Raw genomic sequence first — 12,153 nt, forward strand, 5'->3', positions numbered from 1 at the left:
AAACCAGAATATAGTTGGACGAACCCTTTAGAGGGTATCTAGGCCTGGAATCTCACATTACATTGTGATTTAGGCTATGGAGTAGTCTTATCATCATAGTGCTTTCCTAAATTTTGAATTTGAAAGTCTTTAGGCAGGGCAGGTACTCTAGCTTCTCAAAAGCCCTACTGCCCTTGACCTAGAATGAGACCCTTGTTGTCATTACTCTGCTTTGCTGTGGCAGACTACTAGATGGGAGGCTCCTACTCAAAGACCCACAGCGGGTGTGAACTCCATTACATTGGAAGCTGTGTCTTCTTTGTTTCTGAATTTCCAGTGCCTAGAACAGGGCATTACTATGCCTGTCACACAGTGATAATTCATTGCCATGGAAAGAAAAATGAATTGATGGCAGAGCTGAATTAGAATTCAGGTCTCCTAATGTTCTCATCCATTTCTGTTTCCATGACAACATGCCGCATTCAAGTTCTAGGTTTCCTTCTAGATTGATGGCTTACAATCCTCTTTCATTGTAAAACTAAGGTGGAAATATTTCCCCAATTGTACTTAAAATTATCTGGGAACTCACTCAGGACAAAAAAAGAAAAAAGAGGGAAAAAAAAAAAGAGGGTGGGGGCAAGGCAGCACTGGTCTCTGCCAGACTATCAATTAGCTGGTATCTCTCCAGTGTATGAGACTGGCAGGGAGAGGCCCTGCTGTGGTTCCTGTTATCCCAGGGATGCTGTGACGGGGCTCCCATCCCCCACCCCGAGTTGGAAAAGCTGCCCCAATCCTTGTGCTAGTGATGGGTGAGTCTAGAGCAGCACTGAGTAAAAGAAATATAATGTGAACCACATGTGTCATTTTAAAATTTCAAATAGTCTCATAAAAAAGAAACAGGTAGAATTAATTTTAATATCTTTTATCTAACCCAATAGCCAAAGTATTATGTCAACATGTAATCAATATAAAAAATTATTAATCATATACTTGCATTTGTTTCCAATACTAAGTTCTTGAAATCTGGTACGTATCTTATGTTTAGAATGCATCTCAAATTAGACTAGCCACATTTCAAGTACTCAGAAGTCACATGTGGATAGTAGCTACCACATTGAACAGCACGGGTCTAGAATTCCGGGGTGGGAAATACTCTGGCGAGCCTCCCAAAGCTGACAGTAGAAGCTCACTGTAAAGGGTACACTGTCATCCCAGAGGCAGTCGAATGTTACGTTCTTTCACTCATCTTTTCACCTGCTCACTTTGATCCTGGCTGGAAGCAGCCCATTTCTATTTTGTGTGAGGTTCAATCCTCCTCAAGGCTACAAAGAACAAAGTATCAAGGCCCCAACCTGCAGAAGATGAGAGCTTTTCTCCCTCTCAACCTGACCCTTTCATGGTACCCTGCTTCTTTCCAATACTCTGCAGAAAACCACAGGATAAACCTGGTTACCTCAACAGAAGCTTCCCCTTCACATGGAAGGCTTAGCAACCTCTCACAGACAAGAACATAATTTCAGTGCAGCTGGACCAAGAGTATGCTATCCTATCCAACTCATACTAGAGGGACACATAGTAGTAAGAGATTATATTTGTTTAGAATTTTCAGTTTATATGATTCCTATTTTATCATCACAACAACCCTGTGAGGCAGAAGGGTTGTTGTTATCGTTCTGATTATATTGATTTCATAGATGAGAAAAATGAAGCTCAGAGAGGCTAAATGACTTGACCAAGGTCATTGAGTATAGCTAGGATTTAAAAGTGAGTCTTCATCAATCTGCAAAGTTAGTGCTCTTTTATCATACATGCAAGACACAAGTGGACACACTGCTTATTGCGCATGTGTGCATACATTCAAGACTGAGAAAACTCAAGATGACTTTTCTGTTTATATAGCATATGCACACATGAAAGAGATGAATTAATACATTAGGATGGTGGTTTTTCCTCTTTCTCTCTATCTCTCTCTCTCGCTCTCTCACATACACACACACACACAGGAAGGGTGGAAAGGATACAGAATATATTCAAGAACAGAAAGGTTATTTGAGTACATGCATACACACAGGAGATGAAGGGATGGATTATATATGTATGTGCAAGTAGGGAGAGATGAATTTTGCATATTCATATATGCAAGCTGAATGAATGAGTTGTCTATACATATGCACATGCAGGAGAGGAATGGACAGGTCATTTATTCATTAACACATACGGACACATCAAAAGGGAGAAACAGATTATTTGTATATGAGTATGCACACATCCAGAGGGTGGCTGGGTTATCTATATACATAAAGTACCACAGAGGAATGGATGGTCAGATTATCAGCACACAAACACATGCATGTGAAGATTCTACCCCAGGGCCGCGTGTGCTACTTTTCACTCATTATAATGACCCCCCTCACCAGCAAGTTGACTCAAGCAGTTATGTAATTAATGTAGCTGCTCCATATTCCACCCACAAATGCTTTCCTTTTGTCCCTGCTTGTCGTTCAGTCAGTCATACACACTCGGTACCACTTACCTTGCTGCTGCAACCAAAATAAGGGTTAAAGAAATTAAAAAAAAAAACACACACATTAAAATCATGAATTCTCAAGTTTTAGAATGCAAATGCTGTCTTTAAGAGGAAATCCATCCAGGAGCACTTCTTGGTTTGACAGAGAAGCCACAGGATGAACTTTCTGAGCCAAAACTCCACTGCTTGCCCAACCGACAAACAGAGCCAAGGAGCTATTATTCTCAGTTGCACCCAGCTGGCTGGCTCCACGGTACAAAGTTGATGATAGAAACAATGCCCTGCAAAAAAACCCCTCAGTGAAGGGCTAGGCAGGAGTCTCACTGGCTGCAAACGTAGAAATCTAATCTGGTCCACCTCTCTGGCAAGGGGGATTCTAAGATCAGCCTGCTGAAGGCAACAGCAGCCAAACTTCAACTGGATGTGGAATTCTAACTCAATCGATTCTGGGCTTTGAGACTGAGGCAGAAAGCAGGGCAGCTCCTGCTCCTGCTGCTGCTCCTCCTCCTCTCCAGCTGCTTCCTGCCTGCAACCTCCCATAGGGCACCAGCCCTCCTCACACGTTCCTGGCGCACACACCCCCTTCCCAGCACACTCACGCACACACAACCCTTGCCAGCAAGCTCACTCACACACCCTTGGTGAGTGTCTCTCCCTTTCGCTAAATATAGATCTTACTCTCTCCCTTCCTCCATTTCCTTCCCTTGTTCTTCTCCTCCCTCCTTTCTTTTCCCCTATCTACCTCTCTCACATCTGGGCTATAGGATATAAACAGACACAGATGGCGACCTATACTTTCAGGAGCTCCTAGTCTCAGAGGGAAGCCAGAATGCAGCATGCCAGCCGTGGAAATGCTGGAGCACAATATAAAGGGAGTCTTCCCTTCTACTGAGACGAGCTCTAAGTTGGTTGGTTGGTTGGTTGGTTTCGTGTGTATATAATCTGTTGTCAGCATTTGGCAAAGCTGAAGAATAGGTACAGTGATCAAGTGCAGTTAAAATCACACAATGCCATGTTCTTGGAGTAGACATCTAGTCCAGTTCTTACTGAACAGCCGCCACAAGAGAACCAACTGGAAAGTAAGAGCTCCCTCAGGCTATGCCAAAGCAACAACCAGGGAGAAGGAGGGGAAGTTAGGTGAGCTGAGATGAACTCTGTACTGCAGAAGCCTAGACCAAAGATGGTTTTGGAATCCAGAATTAGGAACAAAGTAACCTAAAATGATACCACAGTGACCACAAAGCTGCCTAAGGTACAGGGCCCTTTTTATGACCCCAAATTTCATAACCCTTCTTTGCCAATGGATGCCCTATCTCCCTGGAGACTCACTAGCCAGGTAGCTCTTATGTGACTCTAATTCCTAATAATTCAACAATTCTAGTTAGGATTCACTGGGAAATTGAATGCCCCTATCTTCAAAGAACACTCAAGTTGTTCACTGCAACATAATGTCCAGGCACAAGCCAGGACCCCTTGAAACTCTGGAGAATAAAATCCAAAATACATGAAACATGATATCCCCTTTCCACTTTGCAACCACAGGACATGAAAAACATCGCTTAACGAACCTAGATAACCTCAGAATCCTTCTCAATATAGAGCTCTCATCCGCCAGTAACAATCCAGTGAAGTCATTCCTCTTCTACCTCCCCTGAGATTGATCTAATGAGAAAAGGCCCTCCTCCTCCTTAGGCCAACAGTAGGTGGGCAAGTTTAATTTACCCAGCATGTTCAAATCAGGTTCTCAAACCTTGTGACTTCTGCTGCCCTGCAACATTCCTCATGGCAATCCACAATACAGTATGGCCTCTTTAGCCCACAAATCAGGTACTCAGTCTATGGGGGCCATCCTAGGATCTGTCATTGCAGAACCTGCAGCCCTTTATGGTAGATAAAACAAGCTTTTAAATTAAGAATGATTTATTTGGCTTCTCCAAGATCCTGAGAAGAAAGGGTTGATTTCAGAGCCAACATTTGCCTCCCTACTGCCTTCTTCCAATAACATTGCTTCCCCCTCAACCAAGGAAGAAAATTTAGATTCCAAGAGATGCTAAACAACCCATTTCTTAGCCATCCACCTCATTATGCAGCCAACACTGACAGCAGAGCACATACCTCCTAACCTAGTTGGGAGCTGGCTAGATGACAGAAGAGATAAGGGCTGACAGCACAACTATAACCACATCTAAATACAGAGGAAAAAAATAACTTGAAAACTGTCAAGTTTCTGTGGAAGTCACAGCCAATTTACTGTGGAGTTTCCCATCCTTCAGCCAGAAGAAGGAGGTAAAAGGTTTAAAACAAGAAATATAGGAAGACTGATTAAATTAGAATGCCCTCCCCCAAATCTGCAGCCACTCGTAAAGAGCCCAGAACAGTGGCTGTCATTATCAGGTTTGGTCGGGCTTCCTAGGCTAAGAAGAAGCTCAAACTTTCAAGAGTGGAAAAGATTCCCCAGAGGTAGGACCCTGCCAAAGGAACCTACTTCTTCCTGCCTAATTGACAAAGTGTCCCCAAGCCCTGGCTAAGGTCTCCAGATGGCATTCCTGAGGCTAATGGAACCCTGTTTGTCACCCAAACACATTCAGCCCATTTTTCTAAGCAGCTTGGGCTTCCCAGAAAAACAAAGGCTCAGGCAGTAGAAGATGTGGTTAGCATATGAGGCACAACAAATCTGCTATCTCCAGTTATAATCTTCAAACTTCACAGGAGAGCTCATGCAGCTTTGACCACAAATTACCTTTGTATCCTTCCACCTTCCCACGTTCCAGCAAAAGCAAGAAACAGAGTAAGTGGGGAAGTGGTAAACAGTCAGTGAAAGCTCTTGTAAAAGAGCATGGCCACTTCTGCCACTGCTCTACATGGCCCACAGAGTGCCAGACACCACATGGCCAAAGGACATCAGGACTCCTCAGTAGACAAGCTCTTTGGGACAAACAGGCAATTTGTTTCGTGAGCCACATGAACAACAATGCAGCCCCCTCGTCACAGTGGATCTGGCCCTGGGGAAGCCTGAGTAGGCCGAAAGGATGGGGTGCTTTTTAGAGTTAAGAAATAGCACAGCACCCACCTCAGTTGGGAAGCTTCCTCAAAGTAGGCTGCTCAGGAGTTAGCTGGGCAGAACTGGAAAAACAGATTGGGTTAAGAAGGAAAAGGCATTTATCCAGAAACTGTGAAATGCTCTGAACAGACATTCTCAAGGTCTGGTTCCCAATTTAAATCCTTGCAGGGATCTTCGCCTAGAGACAGATGAGTCAAGATGGAAATTCAACATGATACACTGACACTCATGCAGAGTTGTGGGAAGGTTCAGACCTGCAGGAGTTCTAAAGGGGAGCCGAATGGGTGGGTTAGTCAGAAAACCACCTGGCATACAAAATTCATCTTCAGCTAAAGCAACTGAGTGGTGTCACAGGAATACTGGAGGAGGGCCTCACCAATCACAATTCTCCCCACTCATACAAACCAGCCTAAGTCTCCCTGACGCCAGATACAACTGGTCCAGAAGCAAACAATATGCCAGCTTCAAACCTGGCCTGCCTTTTCAGGTGTCAATGCTAGAGACAGGCTGGGTCAGGACCAGCAGGTGCTTACCTTATTTCCCAACAACAACACAGATGCAAGGTACAAAGGATGGGTGCGGCCAATGTCTATATCATGCAGGAGTCAGCTTGTGACTGTTTTCCTTCTCTACTGCTAAGGAAAGCCAGAAGCAACCTGAAAAGCCTGACATATAGTCACACAGCTGGGATTTATTTCATGAGGAGGATGGTTTTTCTGGTGGCTAAGAAAAGTCATTTTCCCCTCTGTAGAATGATGCCCTCCCTACACCACGGAGAAACCATATGCAGCAGAGAATGATGGGCAACGTGAGGTAATCCTCCTCCTTCCCTGAGGAGCATGCCGTCCTAGGGGAGTGACGAGCCTGGCAGAGATGTGCTGACTTTACTGATGCACTAAGACATAGCTGCTTTGTTACCTAATCAGACCCGACAAGCTGCAAGGCAGGCCCTAAGAGTCATAAATTGCTGACAAGTCTTAGTCCTACAATCAGGTCAAGGACCATCCCTGATTAGCAGAAACTTGAACATAAGGAGCTGATAAACTTCTTGGAACTGCCCAGCTAACCAGTTAGGTTTTCAGCCTGTACCTCCAAAGGCTGTGGCCCCACATCTATTTCAGGATCAAATAATTAACAATTCATGGTCATAAGAAACCTAAATGTCTAACTGCCCTCTCACATAAACCTGATCAAAAGTCACAGCTCCCAGATTTAGGACTAATGCCAGTCCTAAAGTAGTATTTGTTTATATATGTATCTCCCAGCCCAAGCCACAGAGTGCATTGGCCCTGCCTCAATCTCTATACCTGAAGGAAACAAAGAGGCCATATACTGAGGATCCTCTAAAAGGAATCCAAAGTTTGAAATCCCAGGGAGAAACGAACCTCTTGTACTAAGTAGAAACTAACTGGGTTCATATTGATCAAATATCCTCTCAGTTCTTTATGGCTTGTTCTAAGATATATGTAAGAATAAGATATAGGGCAAACTCAAATCTGGAGAATTCTCTTGGCTTAGGCCCCTGTTTCTACAGTCTTGTGGAAATACGTCCCGAGCCAGTAGATGAGTTTCAAGTGTCTTGAGATTCAACAAAGGGACCCCAGAGAGGTGGGTTTTTCCCTATAGGATTCTCCAAATGTTCAAAAATATCTGATATGAGGTACTGAGTTACAGGAAGGTAGCTAATGTACAAAGGGGAAAAGAAGACTTAATGGAGACGTATCCTCCACTGGAGATCTCTGACAGTAAGAGGGAAGCATGGTGGAAAGAAAGGGAAGCACTCAACTAGATAAGTCAGAAGAGAGAACTACGTGTTTAGAGCCCTAGGCTGCCAGCTCACCCATATCAACTCCATGCAGAGATTATTCTCTGCTCAGACGCTGGATCATTGGAGTTCATATATTCTAATTCTTTGCCCAGTGAGAGAAGCCCCTGCAAAGCCCTTTGTGCCTCTGTCGTAATCTATCTTACCTTCTTATCTATCAATGTCTCCTCTGCAATCTTTAGTCCAGGCTTATTTCTGACTTCAACTATTGCAAAATATTCATTCTCCCTAGTCTCCACTCCTTCAGAACCACCTCCCACTCACTCCTCTTTACCCTTGATCCATGATGCATAATTTGCTAGGGGGATATTTCTAAGATGTACATAAGTTTTTGTCACTCATTTTCTTAAAAATCCATGAGTGACTGTGCTAAAAAAAAAAAAAAAAAAAAAAAGTCCTAGTTTTTTACCATGTTATCAAAGTTCTTTCTTGACCTGCCCACGTCTAGAGGAATTTGGCTTCCCAATACCCTAACTTTAGTCAAAGCAAAGCCCTTGAACTCACTTAAGGTGCCATCTCATCCTTTCTGTTTCCAGATGGCTCTATCTAGAGTGCCATCAGAGAGTAAATATGAGGATGGTGAGAAGGTAGGAACCTTTCCAAGTGCTTTGTCAGAAGATAAGATGTGTAAATAAACATGAAAAACTACTTTGGTACCTGTTATGGGCTGAATTGCCTGAACGTCTGAGTCACTCCAAAATTTGTATGTTAAAATCCTAACCCCCAAGGTGATGGTATTAGGAGGTGAGCCTTTGGGGAGGTGAATAAATCATGAAGGCAGACCCCTAACGAATGGGATTAGTGCCTTTATAAAAGAGGTCCACAGGAGCTCTTTTGCCCCTTCCACCATGAAGACACAGTGAGAAGGTGCTGCCTATGAACCACAACATAGGCCCTCACTAGACACTGAATCTGTCAGTGCTTTGATCTTGAACTTCCCAGCCTCCAGAAATGTGAGAAATAAATTGCTGTTGTTTATAAATTACCCGGTTTATAAGTATTTTGTTAAAGCAGCCCAAACGAATGAAGATAAATTTTGTTTTCCCAAATTTCAGATGTTGAAGTCCTAACCCCCAGCACCTCAGAATGTGACCTTATTTGGAGATAGAGCCTTTAAAGAGGCAATCACATTAAAACGAAGTCATTAGTGTGGGCCCTAATTCAATATGATATAAAAAGGGGAAATTTAAACATAGGGATACACAGAGGTAAGAATATGTGAAAAGAAACAGGGAGAATATGGTCATCTACAAGTCAATAAGGACTATAAAGATCCTTCCCTTACAGCCCTCCGCAGGAACCAACCCCACCAACACCTTAATTTTGGACTTCTAGCTTCCAAAACTATGAGACAAGAAATTTCTCGTTTAAACCACCCAGTCTACGGTACGTTGTTATGGTAGCCCTAGCAAGCTAATATAGTGCCTTTCAGAATTACTACTACAATTCCACATAAAAATATTTTACAAAGTTAATAAATAAACACCTAGTACACCTGTAGTCCCACACTTGGGAGGCTGAGGTGGGAGGATAACCTAAGCCCAGGGCGTCAAGGTGGCAGTAAGCCATGATCACACCACTGCACTCCAACCTGGGTGACGAGAGTGAGACCCTTTCTCAAAAAAATAAAATAAATAAAAAACAAAAAATAAATGAATACCTATTAAGTAACAACATCTTGTTAACAGGCATAATGAAAAGACACAATCCTTGCCCTTAAGAAGTTCATAACCTAACGGGGGAAATGTTATATTATGAGGCATTGTTATACCCATGTTATATATTCTGAGGGAAAGGAGTGTTAGATTTTATGTTTGATGGGTTAGTAAGAAAGGATATATAGAAGAGGAAGTAAAGGAGAAAAAAAAGATGATGAGTACAGTGTGAACACAATGTATGAAGTGCCTATGAACATTCAGGTGACAATATCCATGGGCAGCTGGATAAAAAAGTCTGGAGCTCATGAAAGAGGACTGAGGTAGAGACAGTAATTTGGGATTTATCAGTTACAGGTTAGGACACGGATGAGACTAACTAGAGAAAAAATGAGGTAGACAACAAAGCCTGGGAATGATCAAGTTTTTAAGGGGCAAGCAGAGAAAGAGAAATGCTATGAAGAAACCAAAGGTGGGGCCAGGCACAGTGACTCAGGCCTGTAATCCTATCACTTATGGAGGCTGAAGCAGAAGGACTGTTTGCGGCCAGGAATACAAGACCGGCCTGGGCAACATGGGGAGGACCCCATCTCTACAAAAAAAAATATAAAATTAGCCAGGCCTGCTAGCAGGTCCTTGTAGTTGTAGCTATTCTAATCCCAGCTACTTGGAGGCTGAGGCAGGAGGTCTGTCTGAGCCCAGGAGTTTGAGGTTACAATAAGCCATGATTGTGCCACTGCACTCCAGCTTGAGTGACAGAGTGAGACCCTGTCTCTTAAAAAAAAATAAAAATAAAAAAGCCAAGAAGGAAGAATATTTTAGAGAGAAATCAGTCAACGGTTTTATCTCATCTGTCATTAATAAATGCTCCAGGAGGTTGGTTTTCACCTAAAATGATCTTCCTAATTTGTCTTCTTTGGCTGTTTAAGTCTGAGTGTTCTCAGGTGAGGACTGAATAACACATTTCCTTAGCATGCTTGAAGGTGACAACCAGCAAAGAGAAGAAGAAGTTTAAGGAATGGGCTACAACTTACCTCTTCCCTTTGGCTTCAGGAAGTTTTACTGAAGTCTTACAATATGACTGCACTTCAGGGCATAGTGGCAGCTGCATTGTCCACAGGAAGAACACAATATGCCACTTGCAAGAGGGCATGGATCTCCCCATGACATATGCTTGCAAACACAGGAAGCAAGTTATCCCTTGATTTCCATCTTTAGAAGCTCATGTTATTTTATTTCTTGGCCATTTCCTGATACTTAACTGCTAACTTAGTATCCTCTGGGAATTCCTCTGAGAAGATGTCTCTGATCAGCCTAATCCAAAGGGCTTGTTTCTTAAAGTCCTGTGGCAACTATTTTTAGTTAAAAGAGTTAATCATTTCTTTTGCAACCGATTATTTAGGGCCTTGTAACACCACTTAACTTTTTTTTTTTTTTTTGAGACGGAGTCTCACTCTCGTCGCCCAGGCTGGAATGCAGTGGTGTAATCTCGGCCCACTGCAACCTCCACCTCCTGGGTTCAAGCGATTCTCCTCTCAGCCTCCTGAGTAGATGGGATTACAGGCGCCCGCCACCATGCCCGGATAATTTTTGTACTTTTAGTAGAGACAGGGATTTCGGGTGGCCAAGCTGGTCTGGAACTTCTGACCTCAGGTAATCCACTTATCTCGGCCTCCCAAAGCGCTGGGATTACAGGCGTGAGCCGACGTGTCTGGCCACTTAATATTTTTAAGTGTTCATTCCATAAATCTTTGCTGAGTTTTTAATAAGTATCAGGAGGAATTGATGCTAAGAATTGATGATCAGTTCTTGACCTCAAGTACTATCTAGCAAAGGATTTAAAGCCTGTATGTATGCAAGGAAAACACATGTAGAAAGCCGAAATAATAAGAAAATAAGTGGCCAGGAACCGGGTCTTCCCTGAACTGTTTTTCTACCTACGTGCACTAGGGATATTAGGCAGAGAAGATACTCCAGGTGAATGTCTACTCTTAATTCCTAAGACTTTAGACTCAAACATCTGCATGGCCTTTTCCCTTGATAAGCCAAGCTGGGCCAAAAGACCTCTTTAACAGAAGAGGTTTTTAACCAATTCAAAAGGCAGGTCAAACAGTCTGCAACTTAAACTCTCGCCCCTGGGCCCATATTTTTTAATAGACATCTGAATTTCTCCCAGTGTAAGGGGGGGTAGAAAAACGAATATCAGGCCTAAGTGCAGTGGCTCATGCCTGTAATCCCAGCACTCTGGGAGGCCAGAGAGGGCAGATCACCTGAGGTCAGGAGTTCAAGACCAGCCTGGCCAACATGGTAAAACCCTGTCTCTACTAAAAATATAAAAGTTAGCCAGTTATAGTGGCGGGCACCTGTAATCCCAGCTACTTGTGAGGCTGAGGCAGGAGAATCACTTGAACCTGGGAGGAGGAGGTTGTAGTGAGCCAAGATCACGCCACTGCACTCCAGCCTGGGCAACAAGAGCAAGACTCCATCTCAAAAAACAAAACAAAACAAAAAAATGAATATCAAAAGTCCAAAGCAGTTTTCTCAATCTACCTTTTCATTCCTAAGTTTGTTCCAAATGACAGAGCTCCTGCCTCCAGCATATTAGCCCAATTAGAGTGCTTATTCTTCTTTGGGCCTGAAGTGTGAGGGCAGCCTTCAGCAAGGTTAGAGTGAGTGACTAATATGTATCATAAGGGACACAGATAAAATGTACAAGAATTTGAGAGAGGAAAGTATTTCCAGCATTAGAAATGCTGGTTTGGATGTGAATCAGAGAAGGCTCTGTGAAGAGCATGATATCTGAGCTTGATCCAAAGAATGGATAATATTTGGATATGTAGAAACTAAGAGGAAAGGAAATTTAAGGCAGAGGATAAAGCATGGGTTATGAGATGAAAGGGAGAAGGAGGAAGGTGTGGAAAGAAAAGGATATTAACATTTATTGAATGCTAGCAACACGCCAGGCCCTGCTCTACATGTATGATATTATTATCCATCCACTGAGGCAGCTATGATATTCAGAGATGGAAAAATTATGTTTCCAAAGGGCTGGGTTACTTGCCTAAGCCTAAGGTTACATAGGCCAGAAGTGGTGGAGCCAAATTTC

The 12,153-nt window shown here is 43.1% G+C and overlaps 1 protein-coding gene across 4 annotated transcripts in view; it reads right to left on the bottom strand.

The window, feature by feature from the left end:
- The window catches only part of UNC13B (unc-13 homolog B), a 247,593-nt gene that overhangs the window by 64,952 nt on the left and 170,488 nt on the right, over positions 1-12,153 (bottom strand). Inside the window, exon 1 of one of the 4 annotated variants that reach the window (XM_031933998.1) lies at positions 2,513-2,967. The exons of the other annotated variants lie outside the window; for them this stretch is intronic. The gene's annotated coding sequence lies outside the window, so the exon portion shown is untranslated. Of the gene's footprint in view, positions 1-2,512; positions 2,968-12,153 lie in introns of those variants that run through there. 4 annotated transcript variants of the gene reach the window in all.

Source organism: Piliocolobus tephrosceles, chromosome 14, assembly GCF_002776525.5.
Source record: "Piliocolobus tephrosceles isolate RC106 chromosome 14, ASM277652v3, whole genome shotgun sequence".
Taxonomy (NCBI): Eukaryota; Metazoa; Chordata; class Mammalia; order Primates; family Cercopithecidae; genus Piliocolobus; species Piliocolobus tephrosceles.